Source organism: Zea mays, chromosome 3, assembly GCF_902167145.1.
Source record: "Zea mays cultivar B73 chromosome 3, Zm-B73-REFERENCE-NAM-5.0, whole genome shotgun sequence".
NCBI classification, from domain to species: Eukaryota; Viridiplantae; Streptophyta; class Magnoliopsida; order Poales; family Poaceae; genus Zea; species Zea mays.
Window position 1 is genome coordinate 22,553,157 of NC_050098.1, and position 23,222 is coordinate 22,576,378.

The 23,222-nt window shown below is 45.4% G+C and overlaps 2 long non-coding RNA genes across 2 annotated transcripts; both read right to left on the minus strand.

Annotated features, from left to right (window-relative positions):
* Nucleotides 1-12,590: 12,590 nt before the first annotated feature.
* Nucleotides 12,591-13,531, minus strand: LOC103649842 (uncharacterized). The gene is made up of 3 exons (XR_563741.2): nucleotides 13,305-13,531; nucleotides 13,140-13,209; nucleotides 12,591-12,670 (listed from the first exon to the last, which is right to left on the minus strand). It is a non-coding gene; the product is annotated as an uncharacterized lncRNA (long non-coding RNA).
* A 1,670-nt stretch (nucleotides 13,532-15,201) lies between these two features.
* LOC103649846 (uncharacterized) lies at nucleotides 15,202-15,650 on the minus strand. Its single transcript, XR_002268321.2, has 3 exons — nucleotides 15,551-15,650; nucleotides 15,385-15,465; nucleotides 15,202-15,296 (listed from the first exon to the last, which is right to left on the minus strand). It is a non-coding gene; the product is annotated as an uncharacterized lncRNA (long non-coding RNA).
* Between the last annotated feature and the right edge of the window lie 7,572 nt (nucleotides 15,651-23,222).

The following is a 23,222-nucleotide window of genomic DNA, read 5'->3' on the forward strand; positions in this document are numbered from 1 at the left end:
TGGTGGCGGAGCTGGCGGTCGAAGGCCCTATGGCCGCGGACGCGCCCACGCAGGTGGCTAAGTAGTTGAATAGGTGCAGGGGGGTTGTAAATTTTGTCTACGTGTTACTAAACCTCGGTTGCTGCGCAGGTTCAGGGTTTTGGGCCTGTGCACGCAACCACTACTGAAAGTGCTAATTTTGTGGCGGCTTCGACCGTGGTTGCGGAAAATGATTCGGGTGATTCTGTGTCTAAGTTTTTTGAGTCTGATGATTCTGGGAGTTTGGTGGTGTGGACTGAAGAGTCTTCGGATGAGGATTTGGATTATTTTGCGGCATTGGATGTGGCTGCGGTGGAGGCTTCGCCGCGTGTGATGGGTGCTGAGGTTCCCGGTCCGAGCGCTGGGCGTAGGCGGCGAAGGGCGGTGGCGAAGCGCAGAGTGAGTGAGGTGGAGGGTGGTCATCTTCGTGTGGACAGGGCTGGTAAGCGGGAATTGTTGTCCTCGCCAGCTGGGGCGAGTGTTGGTGAGGGGGAGTTGCGAAGTCTGTTTGAGGGTGAGGAGCTGAGGATAATGCTGTTTAACTATAGGGAGATGGGTATCATCCCGAAGGTTGAACCAATATAAGGTGTGATGCCCTCGCTGTACGTATGTAACTATAGTTTGTATAATGAGGCGGTGTGCCTTCGCTGATCCGGTCGTGCCCGTAGGGGACTTGTGCACTAGGTCTAGCGCGTTTATTATGTCGGTCCGGCTGCACCCTCAGGCGACTTTTGCACGGATAGTCTTTGGAGGAAGACTTCGGTTTTGCGCACTTGTTGTGCTAGTCCGGCTGCACCCTTAGGCGAATTTTGCACGGAAAGTCTTTAGAGGAAGACTTCGATTTTTCGCACTTGTTGTGCTAGTCCGGCTGCACCCTTAGGTGACTTTTGCACGGAAAGTCTTTTGAGGAAGACTGTTTTTGCGCACTTGTTTGTGCTGGTCCGGCTGCACCCTTCGGCGACTTTTGCGCGGAGTGTCGCACGAGAGGGTAGCCAGCGCTGCCCCTCGCGGTGACTTTGTATTGGTCGAATGCCGAAGACCAGCGATGCAGTCTTTTTTCGATGTAATTTTTGCGGGGGATTTTTTGCGTGTATATTACATGGCTCCGCCTCGTTAAAAACCTCACCCCCGGGAGGAAAAGAGTGCGGGCCGGAATAAAAACTGTCTTGCGAATTACAAGGGCGAGCTGGCCCTGAGGAGTCAAACAAAAAACTTGCGAAGATTGTCAATGTTCCAAGAATGCTCTAAGTCTTCACCGGATGGCGTTGTGAGCCTGTACGCGCTGGGGGACGCCTTCGTCTTGACGATGAAAGGGCCCTCCCATTTTGGCTCTAGCTTGCCCCGGGACTCTGTCCGAGCTGTCCGGACGAGGTCTCCTTCGCTGAATTCCCTCGGGATGACTGAGTGGTCGCGCCATGCTTTTGTTTGAGCCTGGTATTTGTTTAGAGCCTGTAGTGCGAAGACGCGGTCTCCGTCGATGAGGTCCTTCGAAGTAGGTTCGTCTATGTCGGGGACGGCTGACGTGACTGTCCGTGGTGACCCATGTTTTATTTCTTGCGAAGTCATGGCCTCCGATCCATATAGGAGGCGGAAAGGGGTGAACCCAGTCGCCTTGCACTCAGTCGTGTTCAGCGCCCAGACCGCTTCAGGTAACAGGTCTGCCCACTTGCCTTTTTTGTCGTCAAGGAGCATTTTCTTGACGGCTGTGAAAATTTTACCATTGGCGCGTTCCACAACTCCATTGGATTGCGGGTGGTACACTGAGGCGAAGGCAAGCTTGGTGCCAATGGAGAAGCAGAAATCCTTGAAGTCTTGTCTGTCAAATTGCTTGCCATTGTCAACTGTGAGTTCGGATGGGACTCCGAAGCGGCAAACAATGTTTTGCCAGAAGAACTTCTGGGCAGTCTTCGATGTTATCGTGGATACAGCCCTCGCCTCTATCCATTTGGTAAAATACTCGACGGCGATGAAGGTGAACTTGAGGTTCCCCTGGGCCATGGGTAGGGGCCCGACAATGTCCAGGCCCCAGCGCTGAAGAGGCCACGTGTGGGCAATTAGCTTTGTGAATTGTGAAGGGCTTCCCGAGCATGGAGAAAATTTCTGGCAGGCTTCGCAGGACCTTGTGACCCGATTTGCAGCGCAGATCATGGCGGGCCAGTAGAAACCTTGACGGATCACCTTTGCGGCTAGGGCCCTAGGCCCTGCGTGAGAGCCGCAAGTCCCGCTGTGGACTTCGCGCAGAATTTGGACGCCTTCGGTCTCGGTGACACATTTAAGCCTGGGTTGACTGACCCCCTTCTTGTAAAGCTGGCCTTCGATTAGTGCGAAGTCCTGGCTTCGATGTTTGAGGCGCTTGGCCTCATTGATATCGGTTGGATGATAGTACCTCTGCAGGAACAGGGTTATTGGTGCCCGCCAGTCTTCGGTCATGATGAGGTTGACTATGCGGTGGCCCTCGCTGTCATTGGTTATTTGGAGCCCCTCTGGGCTGCGGACGGCTGGCGTGCCGATGACATGGTAGAATACATCGGAGGGCAGGTCCTCGCCTCTGGCGGCTGCCTTGGCCAATGCGTCGGCCTCCTCATTCTTGGCTCGGTCCACATGCTGCAAGGTAAAACCTTTGAATTGTCTTTTGAGACTGCGGATAGCCGCGAGGTACTGCATAAGTGCGGGGTCCTTCGCTGAGTAATCTTTCTCGACTTGGCCGGCGACTACCTTGGAGTCTGTTCTGATGATGCAGGTGGTGACACCAAGTGCCCTTAGCTTGCGAAGGCCAAGGATGACAACTTTGTATTCTGCTATATTGTTAGTGCATCTGTCAGACTCCAGAGCAAAGCTGAGGCATGCTGCGTATCTATGCTTGACCCCTGTGGGTGAAGTAATGACTGCAGCGGCCCCTGCCCTCGCATGGCACCATGCACCGTCGCAATGGATTTTCCACACCTTCTCTGCGGATGGGTCCGGCTGTGTTATTGGCCCAGTCCAGTCGATGACGAAGTCTGCCAGGACTTGTGACTTGACGGCTGTCTTGGGCTCGAATGTGATGTGGTAGCCGGAGAGTTCGGCTGCCCATTTGGCGATCCGGACTAATGCCTCCGGGTTTCTAAACAATTCGTCGAGTCCCCTATCTGAGGTGACCCGGACTTTGAATGCTTCAAAATAGTGGCGCAAATTGCGCGAGGCCATAACAACTGCATAGGCGATTTTTTCTAGTTTCGTCATATTGCATTTTGATGTCGTGAGTACTTCGGAGACGTAATAAACTGGACATTGCCTGATCGTGCCCCCTCTGTTCTGCTCTTGAACGAGTGCTGCGCTGACCGCATGCGGCGAAGCCGCGACGTAGAGCAACAGGGGTAGCGAGGGGTCGGGGCTTGTAAGAATCGCCAATTCGGACATGTACTACTTCAATGAGGCGAAGGCCGCCGCTTGCTCTGGTCCCCATGCGAAGTCTTTAGCGCCGCGGAGTGTTTTGAGGAAAGGGAGGCTTCGCTCTGCGGATTTGGAGATGAATCTATTGAGGGCGGCCAATCTGCCTGTCAGTCGTTGGACGTCTCTGGCTGACTGTGGGGGCGTCATGTTGATGATGGCCTGTATTTTAGTTGGATTAGCTTCAATCCCACGGTGCGACACCAGGTAGCCCAGTATTTTCCCCTAGCGGACGCCGAAGACGCACTTTTCGGGGTTTAAGCGAAGTCGTGCGTCCCGCATGTTCGCAAACGTTTCGGCGAGGTCAGCCAGATGGTCTTCCTTGCTTCTGCTGGCGACGACGATGTCGTCCACATACGTAAATATGTTTCTGCCGACTTGGCCCTCGAGCACCATTTTGGTGAGCCAAGAGAAAGTGGACCCGACGTTCTTGAGTCCCTTCGGCATTCTGATGAAGCAATACGTGCCGAAGGGTGTTATGAAACTGGTGCTTGCCTTGTCTTCCTCCTTCATATAAATTTGATGGTAGCCGGAGAAGCAATCAAGGAGTGACATGACTTCGCACCCGGCCGCACTATCGACGATTTTGTCGATCCGAGGCAGCGGGAAGTTGTCCTTGCGGCAGGCCTTGTTAAGACTGGTAAAATCGATGCACATCCGCCATTTGTCGCTCTTCTTCTGCACCATCACTACGTTGGCGAGCCATGTAGGGTAGGCAAATGGCTCGATAAATTTGGCCTCAAGCAGGCGATGTACCTTGGCCTTGGCGGCTTCTGTCTTCTCATCAGACATCTTACGCAGCTGTTGTTTCTTCGGCCTCACCGAAGGGTCGATTCCGAAGCTGTGCTCGATGATGAAGCGACTGACTCCGACCAGGTCGAGGGCGGACCAGGCGAAGACGTCTTTATTCTTGGACAGACAGCAGAGGAGTCTCTCCTCGTCCTGTGAAGTGAGGTCTTCGCTGATGGTGACCGTCTACTTGGGCGTTGCCTGGTCAAGGGGAACAGTCTTGGTCCCGTCGTTGCTCTGCAGCTGTGCTTTGTCATGTTCTTTGGCGGTTGGGCTGGCAGACTCAGGGACCTCGCGCTGGGCCGTGAGGCAGTGTACGTTCCTTTGTCCGGGAACGAAGTCTCTTTCTATGTTACGCGCAGCCTACTGGTTGCCGTAGACAGTGATGGCGCCTTGCGGACCTGGGAACTTCATGCACAGGTAAAGTCCGTGAATGGCTGCCTCAAACTTGTTGATGGAGCCCTGGCCCATTATGACATTGTACGGGTACACCATGTCGACGATGTCGAACGTGACTTGCTCACTTCGTGCATTGGGTGCTACACCGAAGGAGAGAGGTAACTCTATTTTGCCGACAGGAAAGGTGCCCTTGCCGCCGAAGCCATACAGTGGGTTGTCCGAAGGCTTGAGCAGGTTGTGGCTTATGCCAATGCGGTCGAAGGCATGGAGGAAAATGATATCCGCCTGGCTGCCATTGTCGACTAAGACTTTGTGCAGGTCCCAGCCTGCCACGCTGCAGTTGATAACCATGGCGTCGATGTGGGGGGCGCTGCGCAGATCGACGTCTCGGGCGTCGAAGGTCAATGGCACATGGGACCACTTAGTCTGTACGACTGGACCGGTGATGGCGACGTGATTGATGTTGCGGTAATGGTCCCTCTTCTGTCGCTTCGTGTCGAAGTTGGCGCTGGACCCCCCAGTGATCATGTGAATGACTCCGCGATACGGTTGATCGGCGAAGTCTTCTTGCTTTGGGGCTCAGGGGTGGTTGGGGTGGTGGATGTTTTGCTGTTGTGGGTGTGGAGGTGGGGCTGGGGGAGGTACGATTTGTACCTCCTGGTGGTGTTGGTATGCGTGGTGCGGTGGATGCGGAGCGGGGCCGTGGATGTATGGCTGAGGGGGTTGTTGATATGTGTGCGCGACAACTCTAGGGTTGTCGGCTGGTTGCGCCCGTGCCATCCTGTCTCTGGTGGCCTTTGTTTCTGGGCAATCTCTTGTAGGGTGCACGCAGTCGTCGCCATGGAACAAGCAGTAAAATCTGTGCGGCTGCTGCGCACGTCCCCGGCCCCGACCACGAGTTCCGTTTCCGCGGCCCTGGGGGGGATACTCTTGGCGGCGAGGGGCCTCGCTAGCGGGGTGCTAGTTGGCGATGTTGTGTACCTGCTGCTGATTGCGGCCGTCCCGACCGGAGTCTGCCTGTGAGGGCCTCGTCCACGTACGACTGGACTGCGGAGGGTCTTTAGGTTTCCTCTGGGACTCGACTTTGCGCTGGTGGAGCTCTTCGGATCTGGCGTATTTTTCAAATAGCTGATACAGCTCCTGGAGGTGCTTGGGCGGATCTCTGATGCAGTGGCTGTAAAGGACGTCGGCCCAAAGACCACTGATGGCGTAGTGGATGGCGATTTGGTCATCAACCGAAGGCAGTTGTGACTTGAGGTTCAGAAACTTGCGGTAGTACTCCCACAGAGTCTCTCTTTCCAGCTGTTTGCAGAGTGAAAGTTCAGCCAAGGCATCAGTGTCTGGGCTGTACCCTTGGAAATTGAGCAGGAACTTGTCCTAGAGACTTCTCCAGGAGTCGATGGACAGCGGGGACAACCTGGTGTACCAGGTGAGGGCCGGGCCTTCGAGGGCGATGATGAATGACTTGGCCATCGTGGCGTCGTCCCCTCCGGATGATGCAATGACGACCTGATAGCTCATGATGTACTGTGTTGGGTCAGTGCTGCCGTTGTACTTGGGATAGGTCCCTGCCCTGAAGTTGGCGGGCCATGGTGATACTTGCAGGTGGGGCGCCAGGGGACTCTGCTCGTCAAGGTAGTTGACACCTTGGAATGCGGTGGTGTGCGGAATGGCGTGTCCGCGCTGAGGGATGAACATGTCTTCAATTTGCGCGTGCTGTTGGAGGGGTGGGCCGTGTTGCTGACCGAGTTGGCCTTCGCACTGCATGAGCGTGATCTCTTGCTCAAGCTCCTGAGCTTTTTGCTCTTCGTCGCGTATCATCTAGCGCACCTTGGCTTGCGTAGACACGTGTTGGCGTTTGGCCTCGAGGATCTCCTTTTGCTTCTGGAGGTTGCGGTTCTTGATGCGCAAGGCGCGCAGCTGTTGTTGTTCCTCTGCGGAAACGCCGATGACTTCGCCGTCCTCGGTGGCGTTCGCACCCTCTGGCGCAGCAAAGCCTGGGGGAGGTTGTGGTTGTCCTCCGGAGCTGCAGGTGCGGAGACTGCCTTCGGGCATGAGTTGCTCATTGCGCTGTCTCTTGCTGAGTGTGTTGTCTTCGCAGGCTTCTTGGTGGGTGGTGTCGACAAGGGCCTTGCCCTTTTTCTCAGCCAGCAGCGCCGCCTTCGTAGCTTCGTCAACGGATGGGGCTGCCTTCGAGCTAGCTCTCTTGGGTGCCATCGCGGGTGGTTTTTGGTACCACGAACGGTGGGCGCCAAATGTTGGAACTTGCTCTCTGGAACAAGATGATCCAACGGGGAGAGAAAGTAATGCAGACAAGGTTTTAGCTCAAGAGGGCAATTGCTCTGTTAATCTAGCCTCTCAAGGGCACTGTGCGGGGGTACTTATAGGTGCCTGAGTGCCCAGCGTCATGGATTAAGGAAGCATGTGCCCTCAGGCGCCTAGGTCATCCCCGGAATATTCCCATAAAGCAGGGTTACAAACTGTCATTACAGAAAAGCCCTCACAAACCAGGCCCATAATACTCTCAGCCGCGGGGGGCCTGTTACAATGGGCCGAATTCTACATGGGCCTTTGTGTTGGACGAGGCCGCGAGACGGAGCGACCTCGTCGTAGGCCTTCGTCTTGCAGCATGTTGGACGAAGGGTGGAAACTGCCAGTCGCTTTGCCTCCGTCGGTGAGGCGAGATCGGCGAAGGCATCGAGCGAAGGGTGGCGTCTTCGCCTTCGCCCCAACAACAATTATACCAACAAAGGATCATAACCAAATATGAAAAACCACAAAGCAAAAAGTTTAATTGAATGAGCACATGCAGATGGTCAATCTCCATCACTTTTATGGTAGATTTTTTTTCGAGGACCTAGTGACAACTCTCTCTAGATGGTAGGGGAACCCCTATGAAATCAATAATCAATGCACTCCCACTCCTTGTTGGAGAAAAGATCCTCGAGCTCCTGAATTCCATCGGCCAGAGAGAGCGCACAAGATAGGGACCCAGGACTACAAGGGACCACGGGTAAGCGGGGAAGTAATGGAAGCATCAACAAAGAAGGAAGGCGGCAATCAGATCCCAAATTGGAGGCACGTGGACCCGATCCGGTGGTGCACCAGACCGGTCCGGTGCCTCCACGAACAATGCAGTTTTTTAGGCTTTTCTACAAGGAAGTGTAATGACTAGGGGCTCGTTTAGGGATATAAAAAGGACCGCGTAGGCGTTCATATTCATATGTCCAACTCCCAAGTGCAACAACTAAGTGCAGACATATTGCAAATCATTTCTACCTCCCTCTCGTGTGTTCCTCTCTAGTTTGTGTGTTGACACAGTTATGTAGAGTAGTGCTGCTCCAAGTTAGAGCAAGATCTAGAGCAAGCGAAGGTGTTACTCTATCGAAGTGCTGCCGAGAAGATTGTAAACAACCACAACTCTATTGTAACCGACTCAAACGAAATAGTGGAATCCATGATTTGCCGCCTGATGAAGATCTGAGCAAATGGAGGAAGGAGTTGAAATAGACTCCAAGCCGGGTTGGCTAACTCCAGTGTGGATGTAGGCAAGCATTTCAGGCTTGGCCGAACCACGGTATAAATCCTTGTATCTTGTATGTGCTATGCCTTGTGCTGTTCTCTGTCTCCCTACTTTGTTTGCTTTACTAGTTGCACTTCACTACTTATTTGTGGTATAAGTTGTTCTTAAAGTATAGGTAACTTTGAGACAAGAACTTTGATTCCGCTGCGACCTACTCGGTAGAATCTTCATTCCCCTTCGATTAGTTTCGAGTAGCGTAAGAATTCTAAGTTTCTGAAGTTAAATTTTATTCACCAATTGACCCCCCTCTAGGCGACATCCGTGCCATGTTCAAGGACAAAGGGAACTTTCAGTTAGTCCAATAAATTGTGGTGGTCATCAAACACCAAAACAATGTATAAATGACTCAAAGCTCATTTCTCTTTCATTCCAAAGGGTTTAGAGTCTGATGACACTTTTAATCCAAGTCCGAAGACTTTAGGGACCCTAGGGCGAGCAGAGGTCCCCCTAACATCTAATTGTTGTTGAATGTACAGGGACCAATCCGTCGTGAGCACCTATATTTCTTCATAGTGGACCCAAGGGGCCACGAGTACTTGGACTCAAGAGTGTGCGGGGTCCGAGCTTCCCTCCTAGTGCTTTAATTACTTTTTAGCTCCCCATGACATGAGGAGCCTTGGGGCCTAGGTAGGGGTGAAAATGGTATGGATATTATACGTGCATACGATCGTCCGAAGAGGTCAATTATACGACTCAATAGTTTTTTTGGATATCCATAGAAAATTCGAATTTTGGATTCGAATTCGGATAGTACAGTTCAGATAACGGATACGAATATAAGACGATTGATATCCGTTGGATTCAAATATCGAATATCTTCTTGGATACCTTTCCAGATTTTAAATTTCAAATATCTGAACATCTTCCGAGACACCTTACTAGATTTTGGAGATTCAGATAGTGACATGTAGAATCACCCTAAGTATCCAAGTTTAAAAATAATCAAGACTTCAATTTATCATTTTCATATGGGAACTAGATGTTATATTCTTATTGAATGTTTTATTGGTCCTCGTAACCTATTTGTAATTTTCGATCGACATTAGCATATTTTATGAATTTAATTGCATATTGATATTTTTTGTACAATAATAATATACAAATAGTCTCAGAAATTCATGAAATTTGATGGAGGGGCAATATATTCCATATAGCACCCTCAAAAATGTTTGGACCATGAAATCCATTAAATGACACCGTTTCTTTCAATTTACTTTCCTTTGTTGCATTAGTTACATGTGAAATCTCCCTAAGTATCCAAATTTCAACATAATCAATACTTTACTTTATCATTTTCACATGGAGACATGTGGTTATCTTCTAATCGGATGTTTATTAGTTTTGGTAACTTATTTGCAATTTTCAATCGACATTAGAATATTTAATGGATTTAATTACATTTTGTTGATTTTCTGGAGAAAGAAATTAATTATACAGAAATAGCTTCAAAAATTCATGAAATTTGACGGAGGGGTAACATATGTCCACATAGAATTCACAAAAATGCTTGGACCTTAGAGTTCATAAGATGCTAGTGATTCTTTCATTTCACTTTCACTTATTATGTGAGGTACATGTGAAATCACAATAAGTATTTAAGTTTCAACATAATCAAAACTTCGCTTTATCATTTTTCACGTAGGGACTTGAGGTTATCTTCTAATAGAATGTTCATTAGTCCTAATAACATATTTGCAATTTTCGGCCGACATTAGAATATTTTATGGATTTGATTGTATTTTTATGATTTTCTACCGAAAAGGTAATAATAGACAAATAGACTAAGAAATTCGTGAAATTTGACGTAGGGGCAATATATGTCCATATAGTATCCTCAAAAATGTTTGAACCTTAAAATCCACAAGACGCCAACATTTATTTCATTTCACTTCCACTTGTTGTGTGAGTTACCTATGAAATCACCATAAGTATCCAAGTTTCAAAATAAACAATACTTCACTTTTACCATTTTTGTGTGGGAACTTGGGGTTTTATTCTTGTAGAATGTTTATTAGTCTTGATAACTTATTTGCAATTTTCGGTCAACACCAGACTATTTTATGAATTTAATTTTATTTTAAAGATTTTGTACATAAAGAAATTAACTGAAAGGGAAATGGCCTTCAAACCATCTCTTACATTTTGGTGCTTGATGACCTTCACAACCATTCAGACTTACTAGTTTGCCTAACCTCTGATTCACAGGTTCATAAGATCAACATTTCAATTTCTAAGTCACAATCATCTCAGTTTCAAACAAATAGGGGTAAAACATGGAATGAACTACCAATAGTTCTACTCTTTGTATAAGTTCTAAATACCTCGAGGAACCTATTCAATGCTTCTAGAAAGGTTGGAAAGCTCGAAATCAACATATCACTATTTTAGAGCTAGTATTGGGCAAAGAAGATATATGAGTGAAAGAATCAAAATGCAAAGAGGATTGGATTAAGGCAATGAGGATGCAACACCTCAAAAGAAGGCATAAAAAGAAACAGAGAAGTCCAAGACTCAAGAACAAAAGAAGCCCAAAAGAATCAGCGAAGAAATCCAATAAAAGGGCAGTCAGCCAGCGCTTGGTGGCGTACCGGACTGTCCAGTGGGACAACCGAACAGTATGCGCAGAGAGGCCCACAACGGGCGCTCTCGAGCTGTGGCATCGGACTGTCCGGTGTGCACCGAACAGTCTGGCAATAGTCGGATCCAACGGTCGACTGCCGCAGACCTCAATGGTCGGCTGACGTGGCCAAGGCACCGGACTGTCCGGTGTGCACTGGATAGTCTGGGTAGCGGTCAGACCTAACAGTCGACTGCTACAGACCCCAACGGTCGTCTGACGTGGCAGGCACCGGACTATCCGGTATGCCCGTCGATAGAAATCTGCTGCTTTCTGTCCAACGACTATATGGGGGGTTGGGACCTATAAATACCACCCAACCGGCCATTTCAAGGTGTGCGAGCCCAAGTAACATATCAAGGCATATAGTAGACATATCCAAGCTCTCCCAACCACCTCCATTCATTGATCTACCTCATACATAAGAGTTGGACCACATCAAAGCCTCACAAGTGCCACAAAAGAGAGATCAAGCAAGAGAGAGCTACTCGTGTGTGCTACATCTTGTGATATTTTGAGCGTGGAGTTTTGACTCTCATTCATTGTAAAGCTAGCAAGAGCCCCTTATCTTTGTGGTTAGCCTTGCGGAGACTTCGACCTTTTGTTGACAAAGAAGAAGGAACGCTCGCCGGTCTTGGTGATCGTTGGAGAGAGGGAAAGGGTTGAAAAAGACCCGTCCGCAGTGGACTCCTCAACAAGGATTAGGTTCTTGGTGAACCAAACCTCGGTAAAACAAATCTCCCGTGTCACTTGTGTTTATTCACTACTAAAAAATCACCTTCTTGCAATGGGCAAAAATCGTTGCGATAGACCATAAATCGTTGCGAAAGGCACCAATTGCGATAGAACAACTACTGTTGCCTGCTGTTGCAGAAAACAGAGTGGCAATAGGCTATAGCAACAATTTTACATTCTGTTGCAATTACTACATCTTTTGCAACGTATTCAAGTGTTGCAATAGTTCGTTGTTACAATGGACTATTCTGTTGCAATAAGTTATATTGCAACATTTACGATAGTTGCCAAAAACTCTATTGCCACAACATATTTCATGGTAATATGTGTTAATGCCACGTTTAAATCTGTTGCAAATGGCTTTGTTACCACAAGATGCTTCGTGGCAACAAAACACTAGTGCCACACAAGTGACTCATGGCAACAAGATGTATTGCAATGCAAATAATTTCGTTGCATTTGATCATTTTGCAACATAATGTGTCTCGTGGCTACATGATCTTTTTGCTATAAAAATTATCTATGGTAAGAACCGTTATAACAACAACAAAAAAATATCATAACTAATGATGTTGCAACAAGAAGAAAAGGTTGCGACTACTGAAGTCCCAACGAAATAGATCCATGGTAATTACAACTTATTGCAACAAAAAAATCATTGCAACTGAACCATACAACAACTAATAAAACCGTTGCATTTACACATATTCAAACCCACAATTTATACGACAATGCATTTTGCATTTCTATTGGGTATAAAATGTTATGCAAAAGAATTATATTTTACATCAGTAAGGTCAGAACCAAAATTGACAACCATAATATTTGTCTCTTGTCTCATATATTAACTATATCCATACCATAAGTTGTAACAAATAGGTTGCACCAAATAAATAGTGGCCAAATACAAATTAATTTGATAACATAGCTCACAATCACAGCATCCTCGTACTAGCTTGGATTGTGATAACATAGATAATAAACTACTCAAGACTATCAAATTATTGGAAATTTTTTTGCCATCGTGTACCCCTCCATCCCCTCCATTGATGCAAGCGATGGTTAGCTAGGCTGACGACGATATCACGACGACAAGGAACCTGTTGGAAGTGTTCAAAACAATAATTAGTAAAGCTACAATAACTTGGTTAATCATTAGTAGAAGACTACAACTGTAGTGCCTACAGCTACAACTACAGCACAACTCCTAGCAAGCAGCATCAGCAGCAACCATCAGCAAGCAGCAAGCAGCAACACGCAACAAGCAGCAACCAGCATGGAGCAAGCAGCAGCAACAACAGGCAGCAGCACACAGCTAGCAGCGGCAAGAAACAAACAGTAGCACGCAGCAACAGGAAGCACGCAGCAGCAAGCGTTCTACTCTATCTCTACCAGAGAAGGCAGCTGCAGCACCAGCCTAACAAGAGCGAAAACAAGCTACCAAATAAGCATGCTGCACAGAGCCACAAACATGTGTACTGCTCCTATGGTTAACTAAAATCTGTTTAGGCTACTAAAATCCATTGCATGCACAACTACAAAAGAAATAAAAATAGATTGTGGACATACCTTAAACACACTTTGATAGAGCTTCTTAAGTTGATCTACCTTGCTTCTCGCTTGCACTTGCGGATTGTACCTATTATCATATTCAGGATTACAAAAACAAAACTATCAAAAAATGTTGTAAAACAGTTTATATGATCATAATTCAAGAACATTTGCATTCCATACACATTCGCTTCTTTTGTTGCCCCTTGCCTGCACACGTCTTGTCACAGCATTCCTTAGAGTGTAAGAGCTAATATAGTTTGTTGGCATATTGTCTTTCTTATTGTTTGTGTCTGGTGTACGAACGTTGTTTGCACTACTTGGTGCAGGTGCAGGAGGATCAGCTGGGATGAGTTCAGGAGGTTTAGTAGGGACAACGGAAGAAGGATCGATTGGAGTGGTGCTTTCACGGTTGCTTTGCATTAAACAATTGATCAAACAATTTATGTTGCAAAAGTTTCTAATAGCAATGATGGTAAAAATACAAATATCAAATTTTATACCTGTTGTGCTACAGCAGCAAGGGCAACAACCATTTCTTGCCTCATTTCTTCTCTAAGCACTTGTCTTTTTCTTTCTTCTTCTTCTTGCAGTGCTTGCATTTTTTCCTGTAGTATTCTTTCTCGTTCTGCAACCTCACACGCAAGTTTTTCATTTAACAACTGGACCTGACTTTCGAGTTCAATGTTCTTTTGGTTGGTTGCAACCGTGGCACGAGCTTGTTCGAGGAACTTTGATTCCATCACTTGACTTCTTGTTGGATATCTTGATAGGTACCCATGACCATGAAGTCTGTTTGCCTTACATCCTGTTGTTTCCTTGAATGTTGTTTGGAAAATAGCATTTTCCTCTTCTCTTGTTAGCTTAAATCTTTCTGTTTGATATATTTTCTCAACAATTTTCTCAGCTGCCTTCTCCTGAAAAGAACAATATAGTTCAAGTTAGCTCAATTCAAATAAGAATTCATGCCCAGTATTTTAAAGTATGTTTTAGTAGTAAGCTTTGTGATTTACTCACATAAATGCCACGTGAAGCCTCTTCCGACCATTCATCATTTTTACAATGAGTAATCATCCAAAGGGATAGATCGGTTGGTTCTATACCAGTTTCTGGATCTCTCTGTAATGTGAAGAATGTATCATACAAGTTTGTCATTAATCATGGAAAATAAAGTAGTGGTCATATCATTACCTGTTGAAAGCTTATTTGGGAAAAAGTTCTAGAACCCATTATATGCTTCGTTCTTTGTTTCTGACGGTTTTTCGAGTTCCGGCTGCTTATTTTCTAGAAAATAATAATAGTTGAAAATGAATTAATAAATAAATCGCTAGAATCATCCATATTATGCAAGTGCCAATCGTTAAAGTAAAGGAAATGAAACAGCAAACCTGGAATTTCTCAGATCCAAAATACAACATCATGTAATGCCACTCGACGATGTCTACATCTTCAGGCTTGTTTTTCATCCTTTCAGCATAACTATTGTATGCCTTGTATGTTGAGCTTAACGTTGATCGCCATCCTTTGTATCTCTCCTTAGCAATAGACCAGATCTTTTCATGCGCGTCCTCATTGGTTAGAAACTCCCACCTTCGCTGTTTCAGTTTTGATATAAAGAGAAGGTTAATTGTCTAGTAATTTGGGAATAGTAGACCACTAATAGTTCTAGCTAACTGTTAGGGCTCAAGTAAAGAAATTTCACATACCAGTACGTCAGAGGCTATAGAAGATCTAACATTGAGCTCTATATCTTTCCACTTTTTCACTCCAATGAGTGGTGCCTTTTTCTTTGTAAACAATACGATTTCATCCACAAAAGTGCGAGCGTTTGGTCCTACAGGACCTCCAAGCTTAGATGAAAATTCAATCTTAAGTTTGTGATCACCGTTCTTGATTCGCTTGGTGGCTGCTGCTATACCCTTAAGGGTACCACACCCCTCCTTTTTAAAGACTCCATCGTTATCTACATATATACCAATAACATCTGAATGGGTAGAAATATTCAAAGTAGAAGATTGCAACATTTGAATAAAAAACACTCTTAGTAAAAAATACCAGGATCTCTTTTCCTATGACGTCTAGCATGAGATGGCCAATTAGCAGTAGGTTTGCTGCTGCCATGAATTTCTTCATCTGATAATATTAGGTCATCATTGCTTTGTCGTTCATACAATACTGCGGATAGCATAGGCATCAGTTACATCTCTAACAATTTGCGAAAATATACACTATATGTTAGTAGGCTGTAAATAAAAGAAATTACAGATATCTGGAAGATCGCCTTGATGCCTTAACCATTCTTTATATGTTTTGATCGTATCCTCCCTGAAGTCATCCATTAAATCTGCACTTACACAATATGTAAGTTTAACTGTGGAAACTATAACATATCATGTATTTAATGTAATGAGTTTGACATCTTAACTTACCCGTTTCTGGATTATCATGTTGTAGTATTGCAAGCCACTCCTTATATGCATCAATCGACACTTCTATAGTTTCTTCATCAACATTTGTTCGCTGCCTTGGACGCTTGATGGGAGTTACGCTTACCTCTAGATCACTGGGTGGATCTTTTGTGAGCACAAAACTTATTTTTCTCTCATCCATGTTATCAGACAGCATGGCCTCTTCTTGGTGGATGTAATCAAGTGCCAATAGCCTGGATCGATCAATGCCACATCGTTTCTTGTAAAACAAGAAGTCCCTCCTAGAATATCCAAGTTTCGATTTTATGTACACCATGTTGTAAAAGGCAACATAAGCTTTATCAATATTTACTGTGACAATTTCTTTTCCAGGTTGTCCTCCAATGCAATGGAATTTCAAGGTCCATATCTCACCAGTCAACCTGCCACACAAATATATTCTAAGCAAACAATGACTAAAATAGTGTTGTAAAAAGATTTCATTCAACAATTAAGAGGTATGAAAACAATATACTATAATTATGATCTGCGCCAAGGCCAAAGCAGTAGAGAACAATATGGGTAGATAGATTTTTACTTGTCAGGAAGATCAAAGAAGACGTTCTTCCCGGCCATAATCTCGTCCACAATCCGTGTACCAAGTTGGCTACCATTGTCGTTGGTGCACATATTAGCTTCATTGCTTGTCGGCTGCAAACCTCCTTGAGTCGTCATCATAGGTCAGGAAAATAGATGCTGACAGGGCAGGGAACGAAAAAATCATGTAAGTATAACAATAGATTGGTTTATGGAATTATGTGCAGTAATAGATGCTGACGGTGCTTTGCCTTCTACTTTACTTTTCATCTGCAGATAAGAGAGACACCAAACAAGAAACACCATAAGTTTATTGAGTTCTATGATGTAAGAGCAGCAGAGGCTGCTCTTCGGTCACTGAATAAAAGTGAGATAGCTGGAAAACGAATCAAGTTGGAACCAAGTCGTCCTGGTGGAACACGCAGAAAGTATGACTCTGATTTAGTTTTCAAGGCTATTTGCAACAACTTTCCTAGTGGTAGCAACAATATCTTTCTCTTGCAATGAAAGTTATGTCTATCGCAATGCCCAAAAACAGTGGCAAAATATGTGCATATATTGTAGGCACCTTAAAAGGTTATGATAATAACTAACACCTAATGCAATAAATTTAGTGCTGTCGTAATATCCGGTGTCGCATTATGGTGAATTTGCAACAACTTTTCTAGTGGTAGCAATAACATCTTTTTGTTGCAACGAAAGTTATGATTATCGCAATGCAATAACAAAGTGGCAAAACGTTCCATATATTGCAACCACTTTTAAAGGTTGTGGCAATAACTAACACCTAATACAACAAATTTAGGGTTGTCGCAATATCCGGTGTGACATTAGGTTGATTTTGCAACAACTGATATAGTGGTAGCAATAGCATCTTTCTCTTGCAACGAAAGTCATAATTATCGCAACACACAAAAAAAGTGGCAAAAAAGATGCATATATTGCAACCACTTTTAAAGATTGTGGCAATAACTAACACCTAATGCTACAACTTTAGTGCTATTGCAATATCCGATGTGGCACTAGGGTAATTTTGCAACAACTGTTCTGGTGGTAGCAATAACCCCTTTATCTTGCAACAAAAATCATGGTTATTGCAATGCACAAAAATAGTGGCAAAACGGACCATATCTTGCAACCACTTTTAAAGGTTGTGGCAATAACTAACACTTAATGCAACAAAAATAGTGTTGTTGCAATAACTCGACCATATCATTGCTTGTGATTTGTTTGTTTTCTCCCTCTCTAAGTTCTCTTGCACTATTCTTTGTTGATATTACTTTGTGTTGCTTCAAGTTAAATTCTCATATATAGAAGCAACGTCTTCCAAGAAAGAACTAGTGTTATTCCCCTTCTTATCTAAGCCCTCTTGCTTTGTTCTCCATAGATATTTTAGTTGGGTTGCCTTTTGTTAATTCCACATTTTTTGAAAGCAATACTCTTTACAAGCAAAGGACTTAGTTTTATGCTTCGATAATTGTTCATCTTGTTCTAACCGCTAATCGAGGGATCAAGTCCGGGTTTAAAGTTTTAATTTTCAGGTTTCGCCTATTTACCCCCCCCCCCCTTTAGGCAACTTTCAATTGGTATCAAAGCTAGACACTTCATATTGAGTCTAACAACTGAGAGCACCTAGAGGGGGGTGAATAGGTGATCCTGTAAAAACTTGAAACTTAATGCCACAAAACTTGATTTGGAGTTAGCACAATAAAGCCAAGTGGCTAGAGAGGAGTTCTTGCAAGACACGATAACCACAAGAAGATCAACACAGATAGGCACAGTGGTTTATCCCGTGGTTCGGCCAAGTTCAACACTTGCCTACTCCATGTTGTGGCGTCCCAACGGACGAGGGTTACAATCAACCCCTCTCAAGCGGTCCAAAGACCCACTTGAATACCACGGTGTTTTGCTTTGTTTACTATATCCCGCTTGCGAGGAATCTCCACAACTTGGAGCCTCTCGCCCTTACAATTTGATGTTCACAAAGAAGCACGAAAGTAAGGCTGGGATGAGCAACGCACACAAGACACAAAATCAGAGCATAACACGCACACAAGTCACAACTTGAGCTCACAACACAACCCAAAGAGTTCTCTACTCAAATGGAGCTCTAGTTGCTATCACAAAGAATCGAATGCGCAAAATTGGAGTCTTGGTGCTTAGGAATGCTTAGAGAATGCTTGGTGTACTCATCCATGCGCCTAGGGGTCCCTTTTATAGCCCCAAGGCAGCTAGGAGCCGTTGAGAGCATTCCAGGAAGGCAATTCTTGCCTTCTGTCGCCTGGCGCACCGGACAGTCCGGTGCACCACCGGACACTGTCCGGTGCAGATTTCTTTCCTTCTTTGGCGAAGCTGACCGTTGGAGATTCAGAGCCGTTGGCGCACCGGACAGTCCGGTGCCCCCTTCTGACCGTTGGCTCTGCCACGCGTCGCGCGCGGATTACGCGGCCGACCGTTGGCCCGGCCGACTGTTGGCTCACCAGACAGTTCGGTGCACCACCGGACAGTCCGGTGCACCACCGGACAGTCCGGTGATTTATAGCCGTACGCCGTCGATGAAGTCCCGAGAGCAGCCAGTTCGCCAGAGCCAGCCTGGCGCACCGGACACTGTCCGGTGCACCACCGGACAGTCCGGTGCACCCAGACCGAGCAGTCTTTTGGCTGTACACAGCCAACTTCTCCATAATTGTTTCTCCTATTTCTAGCACTTAGACACAATACATTAGTCTTCAAAACAATGTACTAAGTCTAGAAACATACCTTTAATCTTGATTTGCACTTCTTGAGTCCTTGGCACAATTTAACACTTAGGCACTTGTGTTGGACACTTAATCACCAAAATACTTAGAAATGGCCCAAGGGCACATTTCCCTTTCAATCTCCCCCTTTTTGGTGATTAATGACAACACAACAAAAAGCAACTAAAAGACGTGCAACATCAATGCAACTAAGAACACAGATTTGTTTTGAATCAAATTTGGCATATTTGGATCATTCTTTGCCACCACTTGGTTTTGTTTTTGCAAATCAACCTCAATTTCCTATCTCTAAGTCAAACACACTTGTTGAGACATAAAGAGAGTTGTTCCAAGAGAAATTGATCAAAGATTTCAAAAACTCCCCCTTTTTCCCATAATCAATCATTCTCCCCACAAGAGGCCAACTTTTGACAAAAGAGACAATAAGAGATTTTTGACAAACCAAAAGCTCTATTCTACTATTTTCAAAATTCTCAAGTGGTAGCTGATCCATTTATTGCTTTGGCCTTATTTTCTCCCCCTTTGGCATCAAGCACCAAAACGGGATCAATCTTGGCCCTAGAACCCCATTGCCTCACCAAAATCTTCAATTAAGAATAAAAAGGCAATAATAGCATGGAGATGAACTTGGAATAAGTTACCCTATCATCGGAGTGCAGTGGAAGTCTTGCATGGTCCAAGTCCACCTTTTGCCTTTCAAACCTCCTTTGAGACTAAATTAAGAAAACTCAAGCACATGGTTAGTCTCAAAGGGTCAAGTTGTAGCACATCTCCCCCTAAATATGTGCATCATGCACACATGGACTTTTGAGGTCTGGGGAGTGTTTGTACAACTTGAACACCATAAATAAACAACAATATGCATAAGGAACATGATCAAAGGCATAAACACATGTATGCTATAAATCAATCCAAGTTCCGCGAATCTAAGACATTTAGCTCACTACGCAGCCTGCAAAAGGTCGACTCATCTAGAGGCTTGGTAAAGATATTGGTAGCTGGTTCTCGGTGCTAACATAAAACACTTCGATATCTCCCTTTTGCTGGTGGCTTCTCAAAAAGTGATGCCGGATGTCTATGTGCTTAGTGCGGCTGTGTTCAACAGGATTATCCGCCATGCGGATAGCACTCTCATTATCACATAGGAGTGGGACTTTGCTCAGATTGTAGCCAAAGTCCCTGAGGGTTTGCCTCATCCAAAGTAGTTGCGTGCAACATTGTCCTGCGGCAACATACTCGGCCTCAGCGGTGGATAGGGCAACGGAAGTTTGTTTCTTAGAGCTCCATGACACTAGGGACCTTCCTAAGAATTGGCACGTCCCTGATGTACTCTTCCTATCGACCTTACATCCAGCATAATCGGAGTCTGAATATCCAATCAAGTCAAAGGTAGACCCCTTTGGATACCAGATCCCGAAGCAAGGCGTAGCGACTAAATATCTAAGAATTCGCTTAACGGCCACTAGGTGGCACTCCCTTGGATCGGATTGGAATCTAGCACACATGCATATGCTAAGCATAATATCCGGTCTACTAGCACATAAATAAAGTAAAGACCCTATCATAGACCGGTATGCCTTTTGATCAACTGACTTACCTCCTTTGTTGAGGTCGACGTGTCCGTCGGTTCCCATTGGAGTCTTTGCGGGCTTGGCATCCTTCATCCCAAACCTCTTGAGCAAGTCTTGTGTATACTTCGTTTGTGAGATGAAGGTGCCATCCTTGAGTTGCTTCACTTGGAACCCAAGGAAGTAGTTCAACTCGCCCATCATCGACATCTCGAATTTCTGAGTCATCACCCTGCTAAACTCTTCACAAGACTTTTGGTTAGTAGAACCAAAGATTATGTCATCGACATAAATTTGGCACACAAAAAGATCACCATCACAAGTCTTAGTGAATAAGGTTGGATTGGCTTTCCCAACCTTGAAAGCATTAGCAATTAAAAAGTCTCTAAGGCATTCATACCATGCTCTTGGGGCTTGCTTAAGTCCATAGAGCGCCTTAGAGAGCTTACACACGTGGTCGGGGTACCGTTCATCCTTAAAGCCAGGGGGTTGCTCCACGTACACTTCCTCCTTGATTGGCCCGTTGAGGAAAGCGCTCTTCACATCCATTTGGAACAACCTGAAAGAATGGTGAGCAGCATAGGCTAACAATATGCGAATTGACTCTAGCCTAGCCACAGGAGCAAAAGTCTCCTCAAAGTCCAAACCTGCGACTTGGGCATAACCTTTTGCCACAAGTCGTGCCTTGTTCCTTGTTACCACCCCATGCTCGTCTTGTTTGTTGCTGAACACCCACTTGGTTCCCATAACGTTTTGCTTGGGACGAGGCACCAGTGTCCAAACTTCATTTCTCTTGAAGTTGTTGAGCTCTTCCTGCATGGCCAACACCCAGTTCGGATCCAGCAAGGCCTCTTCTACCCTGAAAGGCTCAATAGAAGAGACAAAAGAGTAATGCTCACAAAAATTAACTAATCTAGAGCGAGTAGTTACTCCCTTGCTAATATCACCCAAAATTTGGTCAACGTGATGATTCCTTTGAATCGTTGCTCGAACTTGAGTTGGAGGTGTCGGTTGTGCTTCTTCCTCCATTACATGATCATCTTGTGCTCCCCCTTGATCACACGCCTCCTCTTGATGAACCTGTTCATCGTCTTGAGTTGGGGGATGCACCATTGTTGAGGAAGAAGGTTGATCTTGCTCCTTTTGTTCCTGTGGCCGCACATCTCCAATCGCCATGGTGCGTATTGCGGCCGTTGGAACGTCTTCTTCATCTACATCATCAAGATCAACAACTTGCTCTCTTGGAGAGCCATTAGTCTCATCAAATACAACGTCGCTAGAGACTTCAACCAAACCCGATGATTTGTTGAAGACCCTATACGCCTTTGTATTTGAGTCATAACCTAACAAAAACCCTTCTACAGCTTTGGGAGCAAACTTAGAATTTCTACCTTTCTTTACTAGAATATAACATTTGCTCCCAAATACACGAAAGTACGAAATATTGGGTTTGTTACCGGTTAGAAGCTCATACGAAGTCTTCTTGAGGAGGCGATGAAGGTACACCCGGTTTATGGCGTGGCAAGCCGTGTTCACGGCTTCCGACCAAAACCGCTCGGGTGTCTTGAATTTTCCAAGCATTGTCCTCGCCATGTCTATGAGTGTCCTGTTCTTCCTCTCTACCACACTGTTTTGTTGTGGTGTGTAGGGAGCGGAGAACTCGTGCTTGATCCCTTCCTCCTCAAGGTATTCCTCCACTTGAAGGTTCTTGAACTCGGACCCGTTGTCGCTTCTTATCTTCTTCACCTTAAGCTCGAACTCATTTTGAGCTCTCCTTAGGAAGTGTTTGAGGGTCCCTTGGGTTCAGATTTATCCTGCAAAAAGAATACCCAAGTGAAGCGGGAAAAATCATCAACTATAACAAGACCATACTTACTTCCTCCTATGCTTAGATAGGCGATGGGTCCGAAGAGGTCCATATGAAGCAACTCCAAAGGTCTTGATGTGGTCATCACATTTTTGGTATGATGAGAGCTTCCCACCTGTTTACCTGCTTGACAAGCTGCACAAGGTCTAACTTTTTCGAAGGTTACGTTTGTTAGACCTATCGCGTGTTCTCCCTTTAGAAGTTTGTGAAGGTTCTTCATCCCCACATGTGCTAAGCGGCGATGCCACAGCCAGCCCATGCTAGTCTTAGCAATTAAGCATGCATCTAGACCGGCCTCCTCTTTGGCAAAATCAACTAAGTAGAGTTTGTCGTCTAATACACCCTTAAAAGCTAATGAACCATCACTCCTTCTAAAGACAGACACATCTACGTTTGTGAATAAGCAATTGTATCCCATATTACAAAGTTGACTCACAGACAACAAGTTATATCCAAGCGACTCAACTAAGAATACATTAGAAATAGAGTGCTCGGATGAAATAACAATTTTTCCTAGTCCTTTCACCTTGCCTTGGTTCCCATCACCGAATATGATTGAATCTTAGGAATCCTTGTTCTTGACGTAGGAAGAGAACATCTTCTTCTCCCCCGTCATGTGGTTTGTGCATCCGCTGTCGATAATCCAGCTTGAGCCCCCGGATGCATAAACCTGCAAGGCAAATTAGGCTTGGGTCTTAGGTACCCAACTCTTGTTGGGTCCTACAAGGTTAGTAACAATAGCCTTAGGGACCCAAATGCAAGTCTTGTCTCCCTTGCATTTGGCCCCCACCTTCTTAGCAATCACCTTTTTATTTTTGCATGAAAGAACAAATCTAGTATTGCATGCAAGAAATACAGTGGTAGATTCATTACATACTTTCCTAGGAGCATGAACAACATTT